This window comes from Chenopodium quinoa, unplaced genomic scaffold, assembly GCF_001683475.1.
Source record: "Chenopodium quinoa cultivar QQ74 unplaced genomic scaffold, ASM168347v1, whole genome shotgun sequence".
Lineage (NCBI taxonomy): Eukaryota > Viridiplantae > Streptophyta > Magnoliopsida > Caryophyllales > Amaranthaceae > Chenopodium > Chenopodium quinoa.
Genome location: NW_018744620.1, coordinates 2,398,068 through 2,420,013, shown reverse-complemented (window position 1 = coordinate 2,420,013; position 21,946 = coordinate 2,398,068). Strand labels below are relative to the sequence as shown.

The following is a 21,946-nucleotide window of genomic DNA, read 5'->3' as shown; positions in this document are numbered from 1 at the left end:
GGGGTCAAAATAAAGAGAGAGCAATAATATGTAATGTGAGTGAAGTTTCTAAATTTGGTAATGAGACATTTAAATAAAAACGGCCGTTTTTGAAATATGGAGCACTTGAAAAAATAGAGGGAGTAATAGTAATTTATACTACCTTAGTTTTTTTTAGTCGACGTGTATTTTTTTGGGAAGTTTTTTTTTTTTTTTTTTTTTTTTTTTTTTTTTTTTTTTTTTAATGTTAACGCATTTTCCTTTTTGGGAAGTTTATTTTTTATTGACCCTGCTACAAACTTGATTAGATAAGCTAAGTACATGGTTTACCCACTTACTTTAACATCTTCCCTCCTCTCCTTAAAGCGTGTGCCTAAATTGAACGTGTTATCTAAAATGATATGGAAGAAGTTTAATAGTCTTGTGGATACAGGTTGGAATCGTCTCAATAAACAGTTTATTAATATTTGATTATTATAATTTTGCATTGGCATACATGTTCGGGGGAAACGTTTCACTTTAAAAAATACGGATGGAGTGAAAGTGAAAATATTAGGTTTTTGATGTACGTTGTCACGAAAGACAATAATGTAAACAAAAGACAATAATATTAGGTTTTTGATTGTAGATTTAAGTAATGTACCACGGCCAAGCTGACTTCTAAACTCATCACTCTTGTTTATTAAAATTTTGTTGCTGTTCAAAAATAATTTTCTGTTCAAAGTTGTTGGATACTTGTAAAATACACTGCCTTCCAACTACTGCCTTGCATCAGCTTCTGATATATAGAGTAGTTTAAGAAACTAGCTGAACACATTGCACAAAGCCCATTTACAAGTCAACAATTCTATTTCATCACTCTTTAATGGCTTCTCAAGAAGAGATGATCACTTTTGATACCAAAGAAATGAGAGCCCTTTTGGATATGCATAATATCTAAGACCGTGATTCGCTCTATAATTTGATTATCCAGAGCAGTGTGTTACATCCAAGAAAGATAGGCAGCAGGGTTTTTGTTTCCCCTGACTATAATGAGCCTATGGAACAGCAGAGAGAGGTGACAATGAAGCGGATGCATCATTTGGTCGATCATGGGGTTTTTAGAGGATGGATCACGGAGGGAGGAGCGGCAGTTGAGCTTAGGAGAATGGCTTTGAATGAGGTTGTTCAGATGTATGATCACTCCCTTGCTGTTATGCTTGGGGCTCATTACTTTCTGTGGTATGGGATTTTTGCCCCCTAAATAACTAAGCTGATGTTCTAGATAGAGTTTTGTGATTAATTTAATGGTTTTTAGTATGGGAAATTATAGCTAACAGAGCTATGACTTCTTCCTTTCTATAATTTTGTGAGCTATGCTATGGTTTGCTAGGATGGGTTATTTCCTTTTTGCTGACCATTTTTATCAATTGAATTTGGTTGCTTGGATAGTACATACATCTCATATTAGCTGTTTGATTTATTTTGCTTAATGTTGATGATTCAAAGCTCCTGTGCATCTGGCTTTGGGAGTATTTTATGAGGAATTTCAAGCTGGTTTATTTAAGAATTTATTATGATGACATTATTGATGTCATTTATACTAACATGGAAGATATTTAGCTGTTAATGGTTAATAAGACTTCATTCAGTATAGTTCACTTTTTCTAATCATAATATTGGAACTGCTCTTTTTCTTGTTGCTAAAAAGCGGATTTCATATCTTGTGACAATGTGAAGGGAATTAAGTTTCTATAATCAAATGTTTGCTAATAACTTTTTATCTAGTTGAGATTTATTGTTATGCAAAAATAGGAAAGTCAAATACGACCTACTTCAGTATACTTGAGTTAATTGGATTTATGATATCAGTCATGGTTTAGTCATTGTGTTAAATGCACCATTACAAAAGCGGCCACACTTTTATTAAAAGCCTTACTTTTGGCACCCAATGAATGAGTGCCCTTCTAGAAGTGCATTTTATTAACAACCACAATAAATTTTTTTTGATTTTTTTAAATGATGCAGGGTTCTATTCAAATATAGCGGGTTTAGGTAGCAAAATATATTTATTTATTGATTCTAGAAAGTCTATGGAATAGCAGTCAATAGTAATTAATCTACTAAAACACTTTAGTTCATTACCTTTCGTTTCTTTCTTTCTTTTTTTCCTTTTTTTTTTTTTTGTTAGTTAGTGTGATTGATTAAGAAGTTTCTCCTTTCCCTTTATGTCTCTTTGAAGGGGTTGCTGGAAAAATAGGAGACTTGGAGTGCTTGGATTCTAAATTAGCATTGGAACATAGCTTAAACTTTTGTTTCTTCTTTTAACATCTTTGGATGAACAATTTTGAGGTTGTTGGATCTTTTGATTAATCACTACTTTGTAGATGCATTTTGTTGCCTTTGGGGTTTGTGATTTGGGTTTTTCATTTCATTAATTCAATGCTATTATGCCTATTGGACTACGACATCCATCAATGTTGTCTTTTTCCTTGTAGGATGTGTTTGGAGTGTTTATGGAGTTAAATTGAATAATGTAGTCTTCATTTGTTGCTTGTCACAAGTTTTTCTCTACTTTATTCTTAACTAAAGTAATTTTTGGTATTGAACGTAACAATCATGAAAAAACTTATGGTCAAGCTAGTAAGCAAGTTGTTTATGTAAACAATTGTACAAGCCAAGTTTGAGATTGTCCACTATTTTGAATAATTTTGTTAGCTTGACTTTGTGCATCATTGATAGTCTGTAATTCTTGCTTTCTCCCTTTTCACTAGACTTATTTATTTGTTTATTTATATATTTAGAGTTTTCTACGGTTCAATCATTTTTGTCTTCCTGCTTATCTACCTTCCAACTTCTCTTTATTTGACGAGAAAATTTCATTGAGGAAATAAGCTAAAAGTGCTAAACTACTACAGAATGCCTATCGTGCTGTCTCTTTCCACTCTTTTTTAAAACTGGTTTATGTAGTGGACATGCATACATCTACCCTTTCTTTACATGTAATTCGTATTTAGGCTCTGCTTTTACCTTGCCGAAGCAGAAAATGTTAATCTATTGGTATTCATGGATTTCAGGGGTGGTGCAATTCAATTTTTTGGCACAAAGCGTCATCATGACAATTGGCTGAAAATTACGGAGGAATATGGCATGAAGGGTTGCTTTGCTATGACTGAGCTGGGGCATGGAAGTAATGTAAGCAAGATATTTTTCATTAAATTACTTGATATTGTCATCGTGTGCATAAACTTTTTAAAGTTTTGAACTTGGTTGTTGATGCCTTTAGGTCAGAGGAATTGAAACAGTCACGACTTATGATCCAAATGCTAAGGAGTTTATCATCAATACTCCATGTGAATCAGCTCAAAAGTACAAGATCGGAGGAGCAGCTAAAGTATGAAATGAATTTCTATCTATACTTCTCTGTCTTGCTTTTGTTATTTTTTGCTTTTACCATATGTTGACGTCTCTTTCTGTAATGTTTTGGTAGCATGCAACTCATATAATTGTTTTCTCACAACTTCATATAAATGGGAAAGATGAAGGTGTCCATGCATTTATAGTGCAAATCAGAGATGAAGACAACAATGTTTGTCCAAATATACGTATTGCTGATTGTGGTCATAAAATTGGGTTAAATGGCGTTGACAATGGTCGTATCTGGTAATTGGTGATGATATTTAGCTTTTATTGACCGTGATTGTTTCAGTCATTGAAGTATCATGTTTCTATGTCTTTTATTTTGTAGGTTTGATAATGTTCGCGTACCTGGGTAGAATTTGTTGAATTCAGTTGCTGATGTTTCTCCTGATGGCCAGTATCTTAGTGCCATAAAAGACCCTGTTCAGGTTTTTGTTCAGCTGGCCTATTGATACTCCCTTGAATTTATTCCCCACTTTTTTACCCTGTATATCTCCATTTCTGAATTGATTTTAGCTATGATTCGTAATAGAAAATCAATGTTATCTTCAGTTATCTGATTTTATGTGCCTTGGTTTTGTTCAGAGGTTTGCAGCATTTCTTGCTCCATTGACATCTGGACGTGTCAACATTGCAGTCTGTTCCATTTACATTGCAAAGGTAATTGATGCCTGATATCTTGTAATATGAATTTGTTTTTGTTTTTTTTGTTTTTGTTTTTTTTAATCTATTTTTTTTCCTACTTGTTTTTGTTGAGTTATGTTGGCATTTTCCATCAGGTTGGTTTAGCTACAGCTCTAAGGTATGCTTTGTCAAGACGGGCCTTTTCTCTGGCACCAAATGAACCTGAAGTATTATTGCTCGACTATCCAAGCCATCAGCGTCGACTCTTGCCTCTTCTTGGAACGACGTAAGTCACCCATTTAGCACCTTTGCTATAGTAAATTATGATGCATCTTGTTTCCTACTCTTTTACTTAAATATTTTGCTCATGTATTCATAATCTAGGCAGAGCATTTACATATAATATGATTGATAGATTCCAGTTATATGCCTAATTATATGGTTTTTGGATCCTACTTGGTATTTGTACTAATTATCATTTGTTATTATTGCAGATATGCAATATCTCTCGCTGGAAATTATCTGAAATCTATTTATGTAAAACGATCACCTGTAACAAATAAGACGATTCATGTTGTTTCAAGTGCCCTAAAAGCTATGCTAACTTGGCATAGCATGCGGACACTTCAGGTAAATATTGGCAATGGTGAGTTTAAATTTCTGTTTTCCTGCCTTTTCATCTTAACTAATGTATTTTTTTATTGTTACTTTCCAGGAGTGCCATGAAGCCTGTGGGGGCCAAGGTCTGAAGACTGAAAATCGTGTAGGACACTTGAAAGGCGAGTATGATGTGCTTTTAACCTTTGAAGGAGACAATAATGTTCTCATGCAGCAGGTAGCATCTAATTTTTCGGCTTTTCTTGTTCATTCATTCATTCATCATACGCTCATGATGTAGCTTTTGTGCTAAATCTTATGCATTAGGCTGAAATTGATTGCATTTGGTTGTCATAACAAGTGAATAAGTAGTACTCAGTTTGTGGCCAAACACAACTAGAACTAAACAATAGGCAGGTGTTTGAACTGCTTACAGCTAGTTAGTCTATGAATTATCATTGAGCTTTGTGCATGACTTTTTTTGTTTTATGTGTTATTGTGGACAATTTGTGGCAAACACACCTGCTTAATTCAGGCTGCCTTTGTTTAGCTTGATAAGAGCTGTGAGCGAGCCAGCCTTTCAGGTATTGCTTATTTTTCCCCTCTTATATGGTCAGGTCTACTACTGTTGTAAGGAGGTAGGAGGAGGACACAAAACCATGAACAACTCACACAACCTAGAGATTACGTGTGATGGGATCTAAACCACATGGGAGCTTTACCATTGAGCTATCCACATGGTTATCCTTTTTTAGAGTTATTGTTGGCTATTTGAATCCAGTTTGTAGGTCAAAAACTGTAATTTTGCTTTTTGAATTTGTTAAAAATGTATCTGATTCCATCACATTGCTAAAAACTCAGTAATCTATTAACAATTTGATTCTTTTCACTCTTTCACTGAAAATGCAGTGCTTAATATTAGAAATCTGGTCAAACCAGTAGCTTTTATTTCATATGTATTTTTTTGGTTTTGGACATTTGTTTTGGACTCATTCCCAACGAAATAATGAATATTTAGAAAGTGAAGTATGTGTCTGAAACTAAGAAGTATATTGGGCTTTTTGAATGTATTGGTGCAAATGCACAGATAAGGCTGTGTGTTTGGCTTTCTTAGAGGCATTGAGCCTTTGAGCTAGATTTATATTATGTTGTGAATCTTGTGATAGAAGTCATAGATTCCTGCTTGGTAAAATGTATTGATATATGCAGAAACAATTCCAATCGGAAAAATTTCATTGTTTTAAGTCAGAAATTGATCTTGAGATGAATTTCTTTATTTTTGAATATTTTTCAACCATTTTGAATTTGATCCAATATATTACCTTCATCAATATATTGGAATCATAGTGTTAGAAATAGTTCTTACGATTACATTTTAGTTAATAATGGGATTCGTTTCTTTTGAAAATTTAAACACTTGGACTGTTGCTGCAGTGGATACAAATTCTGCCCTTGTATTTTGTATTATATAACTCTTACTGTTGTAATGAATGTTACCGGTTCTCCTAATAATAATGGTAATGATAATGATCTGCTTGCGTACAGTTTGCTGATCCAAAGGGGAAAGGGAGTGGGGCTATTGGTCGTGGTGATTAAAGTTGAAAGAGGAGAGGGTTGGTAGCGGTGGCCTGAGAAGGAGTGGCAGAAGTCTAGTTCAAAGGGAAAGCTGGCAGCAAGGACTAGACAAGGGGCTTGGTTCGTGATTGGGCAGGGTATGGAGGTTGGGCTAATAGGTGGCTGGGCTAAGGTGTTGCACAGGGTTGAAGGGAGATCGCTAGGAGGAAGGGAGAAGGGAGAAGGGAGAAGGGAGAGTACAGAGAAAGGAAATAAAATTAAAATTACATAAAATTGGGACAATTAGAAGTGTACACGTCATTAAGTTAACTGTTTTTACCAGTTCACATAATCACAAGACTGTTTCGAAAAGGGTGGCCTTATAGTAGGGATCAGTTTTATTTAATCGATACTAAGGATTGTTTTGAGAAGATTACCCCTGATAATTGGAATTATTTTTGTTAAGTTATACTCTTTTATTGTAACAAATAATTACTGTCGGTGTGCAACCTATAAGTGAGCTATATTGATGCACTTGAAACAACTTTCTAAGTGGTTTCTGCCTTGATGGTTCTTTGTTAATACAAGTCAAATTGTTTGCTTCTCTAAAATATTGGGGCCTAAGGACTTAAAAGTGCTTTTATTATGTCTGTCCAGGTGATTAAAGCATTGTTTGGGGAATACTTGGCTACGGAAAAGCAAAATAGACCATTTAAAGGATTGTGGTTGGAGCACATGAATGGCCCCAGTCCGGTTATTCCTGCTCAACTGACAGGTTCTATTCTCAGAAGTAGCCAGATTCAGGTATTCATTTTACAGAGATTGGTTGTATCTCATTGATCTTTTATTGAGGAAATCATGTGTTCATATATAATACTCCGTCATGTATCTTTTTATTTTTTTTCAGACTGATATTTTCTACCTGAGAGAGAGATTTGTTAAGACGTTTTGTAGCAGAAGTTTCAGCACATCAAAAGCAAGGAAGAAATAAAGAATATGCTTTTGCTTTGGTGAGGATGCTCATCTTATATATATTTTCTTCCATCCATGGAATTTGGGAATGTCGCAATTTTCTGAAACCTGTATTATTTTTCTTGCTCAAATTTCCCCTAGTGAATGTTGTTATAAGAGGTATTTCATGAGGTTGGTAAAGATCATACTAATTGGACTTCGATAAGAACTAAGAAAGTCTTATGCAGTTTTGGAAGAAAAAATTTCCTCCAGGTCAAACAATATAGTCTCACTTTCTTTCTCTAATGCAAAAATTCTCATTTTCCTATCAGGCTTATCAGCTTGCGGAAGATTTGGGCAGAGCTTTTGCTGACAAGACGATTTTGCTTACTTCTATTGAAGCTGAAGCTAATGTTGCTGCTGGACCACTTAAGGTAAAGAATTGCTTTGGACGTATATTTATTTCAATATTTTGTATATTATTTGGAAAACATAGGTTCTTAGAACTAAGATATAGTCAACTAATATCAGGCTGCCTAAACTTGTTTGAGCTTGGTGGTAGGATGTTTTATACTGGAGCTCACCTTCTTCCCCTATTTAAATCATTTCTGTTACAAGCTACCATGACCTAGGAACCCTTGATTGAGAAGATTAATAATTATCCTACTCCACCACACATGAGATGGATACAATGATCGTCAGCTAACTGAGACATTAATGATTAACAAAATATTAGAAGGATAATGGAACAACTGTTTCATACATTACAAACCACAGCTGAAATTACTCCAGTGTTGACTAATTCAATTTCTTAATGCTTTCTTCAATTTTACTCTTTTAGGAAGTCTATTCTACTTTTGACTTTCAATGAACATCCCAAATTAAAAGATTTTATGTCAGAAACTACCTATTCAAAGACTACTTTTGAAAATAACTACCTTTTTAAAAAAAAAGAAAAACTTCGTCAAACTACCCTAAAAACCAAAAAATTTGGGTAGCACTATCCTGTAACGGGTTTCGTCCAATAATTCAATTTACAGACCCCATTTTTATGAATTAGCTTTGCCTTAAACCCTAATTTATACACCTTAGTCCCCGAAATCACAAACCTGAATCACTCAAATTTATGAACCCTAAATCCCAAAATTAATAAAACCTAATTTGATCCCAAATTGATAAACCATAATTCAATTCCCTAATCCCCAAAGTTTTAACCCTAATTCCCAAAATTGATAAACCCTCATTCCAATGAAACCTGATTTGATCCCAAATTGATAAGCTATAATTCAATTTCTTAATCTCAAATCCTAATACCGCTGAATGATAAAACTTAAGTCCGTTATATCCAAGTCAATTAAGAAGTCAAGGTCACAAAGACCCACTAGAAGCTACTGCCTTGATGGACAGCCCTACTCCGAAGTGCTTCAGGCTGCATGGACGTGTGGCCTGTGCTACAGCTTATTATTGCTTTCTACTTTGCTTCTTCTTTTCTTAGCTGCTCCATTTCTTAGCTATACTTGAGTCACAACTTTAACACTTTATCGACTCGTTCAAAATCTGCACAACCCTAACAGTCTTATGATGAAATGCGTCCATAGAGGGTTCTTCTTGCATAAATAATGCATAAACTGACATTATCTGGAAATTCTTCAACCTTTTATAAACTGAAATATATATTTGTTTGGTGCTTTAACAGATATATGCTTCCTCCTTTTTTTTTTTTTTTCGTGACTTATACTAAAGAAAACATATGGGATCTTGTTAGATTTATCTTAATGTATAATTAAGTTATTAGTATTTTATTTTTATAAATTTTACACGTGCATAATAAAAGATATTAGTAGTTGAAGCTCATTGGCGAGCATAAAATATAGAATGTTTTAAGTAAAAAAACGGAAGGATTATGTATTAACAGTTTCAGACACCAAAACCATAAAAACTAGCTGTGCACATGAATTAGACTATTTCACCTAAATTCTATATAAACAGCTCGGACTTTCCAATATCATCTTAGCATAATGAATTACATTATGCTATATATTAAGAAACTACTAGGCTTGGAATAAGCTAATTAAGGACAAGTCTAGTCTTTATTGATCCACAAACAGGATGAAACAAATCTAGACAATAAACTGCTCCCTCATATATAAATTGTACAGTCACTTGCATCATTACTCATGTATTAAAAGATCTCATGGGTGAAAAGTTGCTAATTTTTATTATTGAATTTCAAATCATTTGATTGATGTTTGAGTTGTCTATTTTAATGCCGGATTTTTTTTTTCCTATTGAAACGGGTTATATTTAAGTTTGTCATTTTTCCAAGTTTTCAAGTATTTGGACATGTTTGGTAGGCAATAATAAATGGCGCACTGGTGGTAATGATAATGTACTTATATGTATATATGACAATATTGTCTATGATAATGCAAGTATCATAGTATCCCCAAATACTACATATATGGTTATGTTTACAAATTTCATTAGTGTTTTTTCACTTTTCGATTTATGAATAAAAACACAAACTCGGTGTTGGAGAAGGATTACAATGATACATAGTTTACAGACATCTTTGTACAAATTTACATATAAACCCATCAGTCATGATCATGCCCAATTTAGCATATATTAATATTACAACCAACCGAATGAGCTATTAAGGTTTTAATGATTTTGAAAAATCCTATCAAGATTTATCATATTTAAAATGTGCAGGATGTGTTAGCTTTGTTACGAACATTGTATGCTTTGGTGGTCTTGGAAGAAGATGCTTCATTCCTTCGTTATGGCTACCTATCTGTTGAGAATGCTGCTGTGGTGAGGAAGGAAGTGATGAAGCTCTGCAGTGAACTGCGTCCTCATACTCTAGCCTTGGTTAGTTCATTTGGTATACCAGATGCGTTCTTGAGCCCTATAGCGTTTGATTGGATTGATGCAAATTCATGGTCCTCAGTTCAACAGTGATAGTGATTCAAATATTCAGGAAAACAGCTTCGTGGTTTTCGGTTTACAAGTAGATTGTGAATGTTAGCAACAATTTGTATCTTTTGAAATAGCTTGAAGATCATGCAATCAGGTAGCTGTAATCATCAGAAGAAATGTGCCCATTTTGTCACTTTCCTTCCCCCCCCCCCCCCTCCTTTATCTGTTTGTTGGATATAAAATAAAGGAATATTTTCACAAAGGTATGATTTAGAGCACAGCCATTCAGACCCATTCCAAATTCCAATGGTTGTCTTCAATATTGTTTCAATATGTCTCTCTTCCACCTCACCCATGACTAAACCTCAAGCCCACATATGACCATGTGACATAGAGAAAACTAGGGTCGTTAACTAATCCTCCATAAGGCCAAATAAAATTTATATCACTCCAACTAACCTATTTACAAGTATAAAGGTGAGTCAAGGGTCAAACCATAAGCAATGGTTATGCTCAAGTATTTCCAATTGATGCCTAAGCTAGGTCGAGGTCAAAAGTAAAAAATAGAGTGAATTAATACTAATCAACTTCCAAAACAAATTAAGAGTCAAACAAATTAAACACTAGGGAATGGGGATCAACACGTAATCATTATTATTGCACCAATTTGGGGAAGGTTAAGCTGATTAATAGTTATGAGGAGTAATGGTAAGAGCTATTGGAATTGAATCGCCTAATCATCAAGCTAGGTCTTTACTATGAATGACAAACTAGAAGAATCACAATTCAAATCAATCAACAATTGCAAATCCAAAATTAAGTGGTCATATCAAAAGGATTCACAATGCAATCTAGCTTAGTCATCAAGGTCTAATCAAACTAAACACATGCACATTTTCATTAATCAATTTAATCTTAACAATCAATCAACCAAAATTCCCAAATTAATCACAATAATGATTAATTAAGCATGCTTTACCCAAACCCTAGCATGCAAACTACTCACTGAGAATCATCATCAATCAAAGCAAGCAATTGAAATCATGAATCAACCAAAAATGAAGAATAACTATACCAATCAAGAATCAATCAACAAAACTAATCAAACATGAAATAAAAGAAAGCAATAAAAGTGAGATACAGTAAGAAATGCTCATTGAATAGTTGTGAAGATATCCAAAGCAATTGTCATACTTGATTCTTCAATCTCTCAATTCTCCATTGATTTTCCTCGCCTTTTCTCTCTAAAACTACTCCTAATTTAAGCCTAATCTAGAGAGAAAAGCTCTCAACCTAAGCGTTATTATTAAAGAGGAACTAAATGAAGTATTCTAAAGTTATTTAAAAGTTGGGTTACAAAGGGGAAGCCCCGAACTATTTATAAAAAAAGGAAATAAAGCGCAAAAGACGAGCAGGGGTAAGAAAGTCGGCGCGGGCGCGCCAAACCACTTGGCCAAGCGGCAGCTGGCCGAGCATTTCGCTTGAGCTGCTTCATAAGAGTGCAATGCCACGATGGCTGGTACCGCACCACGACACTTGCCGCCGTGCCACGGTGCCAGGTGCGGTGCCATGGCACTTGTCGCCGCGCCACAGCACTAGCTGTTAGTGCACGGTGTCAGGTAAATTGTTGCTGCTGCTTGCTGTTTGCCGTGACACGGTAGGTTACATCATGTCACAGCACTGGGTGCCGCACCATGGTACTAGTGCGCTGCAGCATTGCCACTGCCGTGCCACGACACCCTTTTCCTTGGCGCGGTACACAGCTGCTGGCTTCAACTGATGTACGACACGGTGCAACTACATTTGGGCGGACATGGGAGCTTAGGCAGGTGGCTGAGCGCGAACGCGACATTATCTTGCCCAATACATACTCATTTCTTCATTATTCAACTTCAATGAATTGGGCAAGCACATGATCTTGCTCCCGCAACCTGCCCTAGTCACTATGCCTTTACTTCTAACTTGACACGCATGCGTTCTTACTTCCCGCACTTGGTTTTGTTGACTTCCAAAAGCTCGTGTTGTGCTTCCTCGACATTTGAGCCTCGAAAAAACCCAATATACCTACAAAATAAACCAAGCAAATGGGAAAGCGAGAGAATAGCCAAGAAATGCATCAAAAGTGCAATAAAACCTTTAAACACACATTTCTCTAGACTAACACACAAGAACTGTAACACCCTAGAAATTCCTTTCCTTAAAAATACCTATTTTTCCCTTTTAAATACGAAATAGGAAAATCTAAGACATTATTGCCACCGTGGAAACGACTAAGGAAAATATCAAATACACACACAACGGAAGACTATCTTTAAAACCATTCAAAACAAGTCAACTTGAAAAGTCAAACTAAAAGAAAGTAAATTCAAACAAAGTCAACCTACAGCTTGGAACCATTGTAGGCCTTTAAAACCAAACAATACTAAAAACCTTTACGTTAGTCTCATGAGCATGATAAAATAAATAATATTTAAAGTAAATAAAACACATCATATTCCTATGGAAACTAAGCATAATTCGCTCCTCACTCATGCCCATCATGAATATGCTCCATCACTTGAAAAGCTTCTCTCTACTTGTCCCCACTACTCGCCAATAGAAATGGGTCGTCGTAGGGCCAAGGTAAAGACAAGGCCAAACAAACATACAACACACAATCAGCAATGCTGAGTACATAAGCGTAATAAAAACACACTAACATGCTTTCATTCTATCATCACACAACTTACCTTGTTGCACCTGTTTACAAGCATACAGCATACCAAACTACCAACCAATAAATAAACGAATTGTTTATTTAAATTTGATTACGCATCGAACGGGTTTCTCACCAAATCCCTGCCCCAAATAAATTGAGGTAAACTACACCGGGAGCTAACCGGGTAGGCAAATGTCACATGAAGTGACTAGACGTCCTGCGCATAAAATAAATAAAAAGGAAAATACAGCGTCCTGTACTCCCAGTAGAAGCTATGGTTAAATATAAAACCCCATAACTCCCCCCATATGTTCATACTCAAGGTATATACGTTCCAAGAGTTTTGGTGCGTAATCTCTTTCACTTTACGTTGTTTACATATTATTATACTTGGTTATGACTCTCAAACCATAACACAATCAAATATTATACTTCATTTAAGCAACCAAACAACCAATTTAATTCTTGAATAATTAGTGACCACATAAATTTAATTGTTGAACCCTTTTTAATCTACCTCGGTGTCAAAGACACCTTAAACGCATAATGCGCCGCAAATCCTATCCCTCGGTGTTAGGAAAATCTTAAGTGCACATAGTCACCGCACTATAATTTATTCCTGTGTACTAAGACACTTAAAGCTCCTTCCTCATGCTTATAGCATCAATAAAAATTATATGAACCACAATAAAATTTTCTTTTCATATTCCAAACCAAATTAAACATTTAGTTTAATTAAACATGCTCTTTATCATGCCAACAATAAAAGTGTGGTTCATAATCAACATGCCAACATGATTAATTCCAATCACCAATTCATCACAAATAATTCATACATTACAAATCATTTACCAACATCAATCCAATCAATATATTCCAACCAACACCTATCATGATACTACTTGGAATTAATTTATCAAAGCCTAGCATGCTTCTACATATACAAATAATTACCAAGTACGCGAACGTACCTTGTATATGATCTCAAAATCGCCACGACTACATAAAATCACTCACTTGGAAGTCTCCTACAAACCAAAATTACAAAGAGGCATTAATACCTATTCACACAAATTTCCAGCAATATATACACTCTTTAAATCACTCATAAACCCTCTAAAATAGGCTGAAATTTAATTTAAAACCCTTACTTTTATTCCCAATTAATGGGTAATTAAAAATCCTTTCAAGACACATAATTATAGCTTATATATAAAAATTCCAACTTTATTAAATAATCTAAAATTGTTGTAATTGTGTTTTAAAACACTTATTTCAATAATTTAAATCATCGATAAACAATTTCCATCAATATACATAAACTTAGAAACCTAGGGTTTATAATTTAGGGCTTTGTAATTCAAAATTAAATCTGAAAATTTATATACAAAATACTTATCATCAAACATCATAAAATCATCACAAAACCCATAAACAATAATTAGATTAAGGCTAGATTTAATTAAAAATCAAAAAAGAATATATTTTTTTTGTTTGGCCACCAACAGCCACGACACACGGCTGGGCTACTGCCGCACCCGCCGGTGTTGCCGCGGCTGCTGGCGTGCTCGCTGGTGGCTGCGGTGACCAGCCGGTTGTGTGTGGTGGTGGCCGGCGTGTGTGGTGGTGATAACAGAAAAAATAAAATAAAGGGGAAGGGGAAAAATTAATGGAAAAGAAATAAGAGGAGAGGGAGAGAGTTTACCTTTGGGCAAGATTTGATTTTTGCTCATATGATGGGTATTTATACCCTCTCTCAAAAAACCTCCTACTTAAAATTCCTTTACTATCCTTAATGATCCCTTTCCTAGTCAAACTAGTATTTTGACTTTCTTTAAAAATTCGTTGACTTTAAAATTTTTTTTATAAAATAATATGCCCCAATATTTCTAAATCATGAAATAAAATATTTTCAAGATTGTTAAATAATTAAAAATAAACTTTTAATTAAAATAGTTCTTTTTAAATTAATGAAACATCATAAATAATTCATTTCGAATTATTTAAATACTTTGAGAAATACTTATTTATATTAAAATACGTATAAAAATACGGGGTATTACAAGAACGCTAAGAAAGCATTATTACCAAAAACACGACTAAAGAAGCTAAAAAACGATCATATAACAAGAAAGAAAACTACCCTATGAGTGCCATAAATGACACCACCATGTACTCCCCACTGATTGCCCTTAATTTTTTGGGCATAGATTTAATCTCATGCTTTTATCCTACCTAACCACTTGCAATTAATAAAACTTTCAAAAATATTATTGATGATAATTTATTACAAATATATACCCATCATATATTAAATATAATAAATAAGTACTAATGCAAAGTGTGACGTTAATTTAGAAGAAAAATGATATGATAAATGATTACAAATGATATGATAATCTTAAATCAATGATACATAGGATGCTTAAATGCCACAACATTTTCGAAAAAGAAAGTATATTTATCTAAATAAATATAATTAAAATTATATTAATACATTTGTTTCGGTGTTTTTTTGATGTCCCCCGGGAAAGTTATAGAACTGAGTATGCCACACTAGGTTCCATGGCGCTGCCTTGGATGCAAGTGAGGATGTCTTGCCGCGCAAGCTCGTGGGCTCCTCGTGCGTGTGAGTTCAATGGAGGTATTTATTTTTTTTATAGATAACCATGATTATTAGATGATCATCCACAAGAGTTCTTTGACTATTTCCGACCCTTTCCCTTCGGTTTCATTATGTTTTTGTTATTGAACTGAATAAAACCACACTCTTTGAAGGTAGTAAGTACCCCTATAGTGGGTTTGAGTGTTGTAAGTGCTCCTATGGTGGGTTTTGTTTTAGTTTTGTTTTTTGAGTTTAGTGTAATACAAGTTGTTTCATGGGTAAAGATTTGTGCGGGGTCGAAAAGAGGTTAATCCTTCGATTACAATCAGATGAATCAGACGAAAATTTCTTTACGATTATAATAGTTCGATAGACCCACTCGTTGAAAAAGGCTGTAAATCACAGCAATATGAAACAGGGTTTGAAGAATGTACGATTTGCTACAACGATCGTAGCTCTGAAAGGATGTTTTTATTTGATTCAATTGTCATGTATTTGTTAGATTTAAATCTCTTTGTAGATGTCGTATGACTATTTTTTATTTATGAATCAATCTTTATTAAAAAAAATAAAAAAATAATAGATGATCATACACAACAATTAGTTAATTAAGAATTATTGTATCCTCCTGTAAGCTTGCACCACTACCTAGTGGCAAGACTCGCCAGAAAACTTCTTGACTACGGTTTTACCAACCTTTAAGGTTACAACTAATCCTAGAACTCAATTAATGAGCTTTCTTGGAATTATGGCATTAAAGGGGTCGAGCACAGCTTACATGCATATACTTTTTCTCTTTCGTTGGACCCAATTGCTAGATTATGGTTTTATACCTCGATGCAAAACAAACTTCCACTTAGGATGACGAACGCTAGCCCAATATGGAGATAACATCGAGCTTATAGCTACCTTCCGCGATCTACTTAAGCAAGGGGAAGAAGAAGGCTTCATTAACTTCTTTTCCAGGTGGCAATCTAAAATTGTTCTTCTTACACAAAGACCTCCTGATCATGAACTCGTCCCAAAGTTCATAGACAACATGTCTTACCATATAAGTTCCATTTGCAATACTTGGTTTAAAAACATTTTGTAAAGTGAGAACATTAATTAAAAGGGACTTGATAAATGAAACCATGAATCATACAAATGGGCTAGATCTTTAGAGAAGATCTCACCTACACTGGAGACGAACAAAGCTCAAAGACGCAATCTCAAGAAGTTGCGACGATTCAAGATCTAGCACACTAGGTCTTGTTTTGTTTCCTTTTATTTTTTTCTCTATGATAGACTAAGAGATTCATGTTGTAGAATCTACTTATTATGTACTCTCATTAACAAAAAAAAACAAAATTACATTTTCAAGTACGTCTATCTTGTTCTTTTTTCAATCACTTTGTTGTCATTAGCTCAAATTGAATAAAATACACATACAAACAGGTAATATTTAAAAAAAAAAAAAAAAGAATACATGCTCAACACTTTAAGAATTTTGATAGGATTTGGCTTACAAGATTTACCAAATGAAAAGAGGCCCATCCTTTTGTCGCACTAATAAAGGATATGATGATTTAGAGGCACATTACACCACCAACACAAGAGGCAACTTGAAACTCCACAAAGATAATCCTATGTTTTTTACCTTAAAATAAAATCTATCTTTATAATAGCCCTTTTGAGCCTCTTCGATTGAGCCTTATCTTTTCAACCTACATTATTCCAAATTAAACCTTAGGATGGGAATGGTGCAAAGAAACATAAATGAAGAAAGTGGGGGAACGAAACATAAAAGTGTGACCACAAAGTTGGCCTAAACCCAAAAGGGAAAAGTCCAAATAAGCCACATCAACAAAGCAAAAGCAAAAAATAATTGTATTAAACTCAAAAACAAACTTTCCACAAGTGAAAAAATTAAAGGAAGAAAGAAGAACCAAATGTAGGAGTTGTCAAACGAATCATAAAGATTTTAAAATTGTATAGCGTAAATACTGTGTAAAATTGTATAGCGTACGTGCTACGTAAAATTGCACTAGAAACGTGATCCACCTTTTTACAGTAGAAATTCCGATAAGGCGTTAGCCTACGAGTCAACAAAGCGCGCCGACTAACGAGATGATACTTCCCTCGTTGGGTGACTATGAAACTAAGGTAGGCATAAGACAATCTTGCTTCACCATACAGTTAGGGTGTACGTCCACCTCCTGTGTAAAGAATGTAGACTCGTGTCACGCGTGTTTTCATCTCGTGGACAAAACTGCTGAGTGAGTTGCCGATTTGGATACATGTCTCCAGTCCTGAGTTAACTCGCCCTTGTGTTTTTTTTACTAAGGATGCCAATCTTTTATTTAGGTGTTAGGCTGCGGATGCCGAATCACCACCCTCTTTTATCGTCTTTCCTTTGTTAAAATCGTGGACTAAAATCTCAATGACAAATCAAGAGACTTTAAGACCACCGTTGCCATATCAAGAAGGTATCACCCTTTTTTTTCACTTTAGACCCAATATCTTTTTGAAAGAATGACATCACCCGGGACAACCTTTACTTGTATGAGTGTTCTACACCTGCAAAAGGTCAACCTAGGCTCTTTAGCGTGCTAAGGTTTAATTTAAATAATCTTAGTAGGTATTTTTGTTGAACATGCACATTCAGCTAAGGACTCCAAGCTTTAAGCTAGCACAAGTCATCAACGGCCAGACAACTAAAAGAGTGGAACATCAAAACATCTTAAAGAAACTTAGAGAGTTATTCCCATTTTTTCATTGTATTTGTTATTGTTTCTACAGGAACCCTGGGGTTTAGCAAACCGAGGATAGTTTTGACATTCTCAAAACTACTGAAAGATTCTTTATCATTAAAGAATGTCGCAAAATGAGTCTCAAACTTGTTTCCTTAACTACTTTGATCCTCGTCTACTCTAGACTCGATCAAAGTGAGGGCTAACTATATACACCTACTGTAGGGAATATTTCAACACTCAACTTTAAGCCCCATTGTGATCACGCATTTAAGCATAGTGGCGTCCAAAGGGAAAGAAGCTAGAGCAAAAGATTCGCCAACAAGTTTTAGGAACTTGTAAACCGTTCACAGGTGTGATGGTTACACCCCATTTATGATCACGGAGATCGCTAACTCCATAGTGGTCCGGAACCATGACTGGATATTTGGGGATGATGGTACGAATCCAACCTAAAAGAGATTGAACCCGCCCTAAATCGACCTCTACTTAATTCTTATGATATTCATGTGCGCTTTCCGATCAACATACATACAACAAGTTAACCCTTAACCTGTTTAATCTACGTTGGTTGATTATTAATGCACAAATAAATCTATTACTATTGGCGATCACTTGATTTAAAATCATATTAAACTTAAAACAAATTATTAATTATCTTATTAGGCGTGATTCAAATATAAATTCCCTTTAAACATGCAGAAAGGGCGTGATCAAGCAATAACGATAAATAATAGATAATCAAGCAACATAATAATTAATGATACAACAATCATCATCATCATAATATCATAACATGATAATGTCATCAATAGTATAATTAGCCAGATCCTGGGCATGATACTAAACAGATTAATAACAAACACTAGCATGTCACAAAATAAAAATCAAAGCTTTAGCCTAAACATGATATTAGAAATATTAAAATAACACCTTAACATGATACTAGAAATCGCAAAAGTACCATAACATGATACTAGGAAATTAAAATAATACTCTAAGCATGATTTCTATATCAAAAGTAGTAAATATACTCACTTTGATGCTTCGTATCTCTGTCTATCAAAATAATAAACACTTAGTAACTTCAAGAGAGAATAAATCAAATAAAAATAATTGAAACATAGATTAGGGACCAAACCCTCAGAAATATCAACCTTTCACGTTGAGGTCGAAGGCAACTACAAAAAGGGCTTGGAGTATTCAAGTCTCGCAAAGGTCGTATGGTGTGATGTGTTTAGGCTAAGGCTAAGAAAGAGAGAGAGAGAGAGAGAAGCTTATAGCTTAGAGAGGGAGATTAGATGATGATTGTTGGTAACGACCCTATTTATAGGAAAGAAAAAACGAGGGAAAAGATTATAAAAAGAGTCAGAATCCAACTCGGATTAAAACGCTTTTCATTGCGTAACAATGGTTTCATCGTGGCGCGATGCTTATATCGCTGCACGATATTAGCCTCGCTGAACGATATTTCCATCGCTACGCGATGCTTTTCAAAAGATAAGATCCGTACGGAATCCGACTTCCAATCAAATTGGGTTAGTCGAATATCCGTATTTATCCTTATTTTATCAGAATTAAACTTATTGAAAAACAAGTGTTTTATCCGATATAAAATTCTTAGTTTTTATCTTTTCAAAAACAGGATAATTTAGAACCTTCTAGAAGATTCTAGAAGCTAACAATAAATCCTAAGGGATTTAGGACTCAAAACAACCTTCTAGATAATTCTAGAAGTTTGTAATAAATCCTGATGGGATTAGGAATGAATTAAGGTTAATGGACCCTCCACATGATCATTGGGTCCGTAGGTAAGGCTCGGTTCGGGCCCAATTTAGTCTTTTTGCCATAACTTCCTCGTTATAACTCGGATTTGGGCTTATAATATATCGTTGGAAAGCTATTTTCAATCCCCATTCAAATACACAATTATTGGACCCAGATTATGGACCAAATTAAACTGGTTTGGACGTTTTTAGAAAGAGAACACAAAAAGGATGATTTTCAAAGACACGAAATGAATGATTCTGGGTTTAAAGGCACGAAATAAATGATTTTTGCTAAAAACATTTTAAGAAAGGTTAGAAATATGGTCAAGTCTTAGGAAATTCACGCGACTCTTCAACTCTTCACTTAACTCGATAATCAAAGACGTGAAAGGTACTCATCACTAGGTTTGGTTTTGGGGAGACACAATCAGGTGTCTACAGAAGCCCCCACTTTGACTAAGTTTGGAGAAACATAACTTTAGAAAACGCTAGTCAAAGTAAGTAGGTAGGGAAAGAGAATGATTCAGAATGTTCTGCGATCATAAATCATTCTTTTTAACGCCGATACCTGCAGAAAAGTGTTAGTTCTACAAATAAGGGAGTTAGAAACACGTATCTTGCACCGTCGAGTACACGCATCTTGTCAGATCCAATTTGTTTGACAACCTCCACAATGCTTAGTGAACGCCGTCGAAAGCAACATTGCTTCACTATCTTCATTTGTAGTGACAATCTTCCACACCTAAGGGAACATCGCCGAAGGTGACGGTGCTTCGCCATCTTCAATATTGTGGCAGTGCTTCGCCGCTATTGTCATCGTTGTAGCAGTGCTTCGCCGATATTGTTGATGTAGTGGCAGTGCTTCACTGCTGTTGCAATCTCCTCCATGCTTCGGGACATCGTCGAAGACCGCAGTGTGTCGCCATCTCCAAGATCTTGCCAATGCTTCGACGTGACCAATTAATACCAACAACCTCCACACCCTAGGGAAAGCTGTTGAAGATCTCAATGCTTAGCGATCCCCAAATCTCGCTAATGTTTAAGGGGGATTAACTGATGCTTCGGTATGCTGAATATGCGCTCCTCTAGTGCTTAGGTGAACTTAACCAACGTTTAGGTCCAATATGCTTTGCCAATGCTTCAGCGCGTTTAAGTGTAATAAGCCGATGCTTAGGCGCTTGTGCTTTGTAGTGAGCCAATGTTTAGGCGCTTTTGCTTTGAAGTGATCGTCACCAGGCCGATCATCAATCAAGATTGTAATCAGGCCGACTACTAATCAAATCAATTGCTTAGAGGCTAAATGGCGTACAAAGAGCTCAAACTTTTAAATGTAGTCCACATTATGGAACCCATAGAGTCCATCGTTGGTAGGAGTAGAAGCATCGCAGAACTCCAGGTCTCATCGCTGCGCGATATTTTCGCGTTTTTTTCCGAATTTAAATCCTTTCTTCTTCCTCATTTCGCCGTTGTGTTCATGTTCTTCGTTTTCGCTCGAAACTTTGAAACGCTCGTTCTTGGCCATTTGTCAACCAAATTTGCTCAACTCTTTTGCAAATCGGCGCACTTTCATCCTAGTTTACCGATCTATGTAAGTTTTTCTCAAACTCTTCTTATCTGGGAGGATGTTCGAGCATGCTCTTCACGAATTTTCGGAAAATTCAGATGTGTCTCTGCTAATTACTCAACTTTTGTTGGATTTCTTGCCATAAAATTGTTTGTATGTGTTTGTATATTGCTTTGTGAGTAATTTGAGACTAGAATTACTCGATTTGGTGAAGAAACGAGCATTTTGCCATTATTGAACACTCTAAGTTCGTGAGCACAATGTGGCTTGTTCTTCATGATTTTGCTTGCTATTTGTGCTTAATTTGTGGTAATATTTACCATAAACTTGCAAGAAATTGTTTTGGTGCTCAAAATTCTTGTTGTGTGAATCAAAATCATGCTCTGTTTTTTGTACTTTGTACTTTATTTTTTACAAACATAGTATCATGCGGCTAGGCGAACTTAGATACTATAGGACCTTTAATTTACTGTTTTTGTATGTCAATAATAAATAGTATGGTTTGTCATCGAGGATCCGATTCACGTTCCCGCTCGTCCCACCAAGAGGACG

At 35.1% G+C, this 21,946-nt stretch overlaps 1 pseudogene; it reads left to right on the top strand.

Moving 5' to 3' along the window:
- The first annotated feature begins 786 nt into the window (after positions 1 to 786).
- On the top strand, positions 787 to 10,339 carry LOC110700180 (annotated as a pseudogene).
- The last annotated feature ends 11,607 nt before the right edge of the window (positions 10,340 to 21,946 follow it).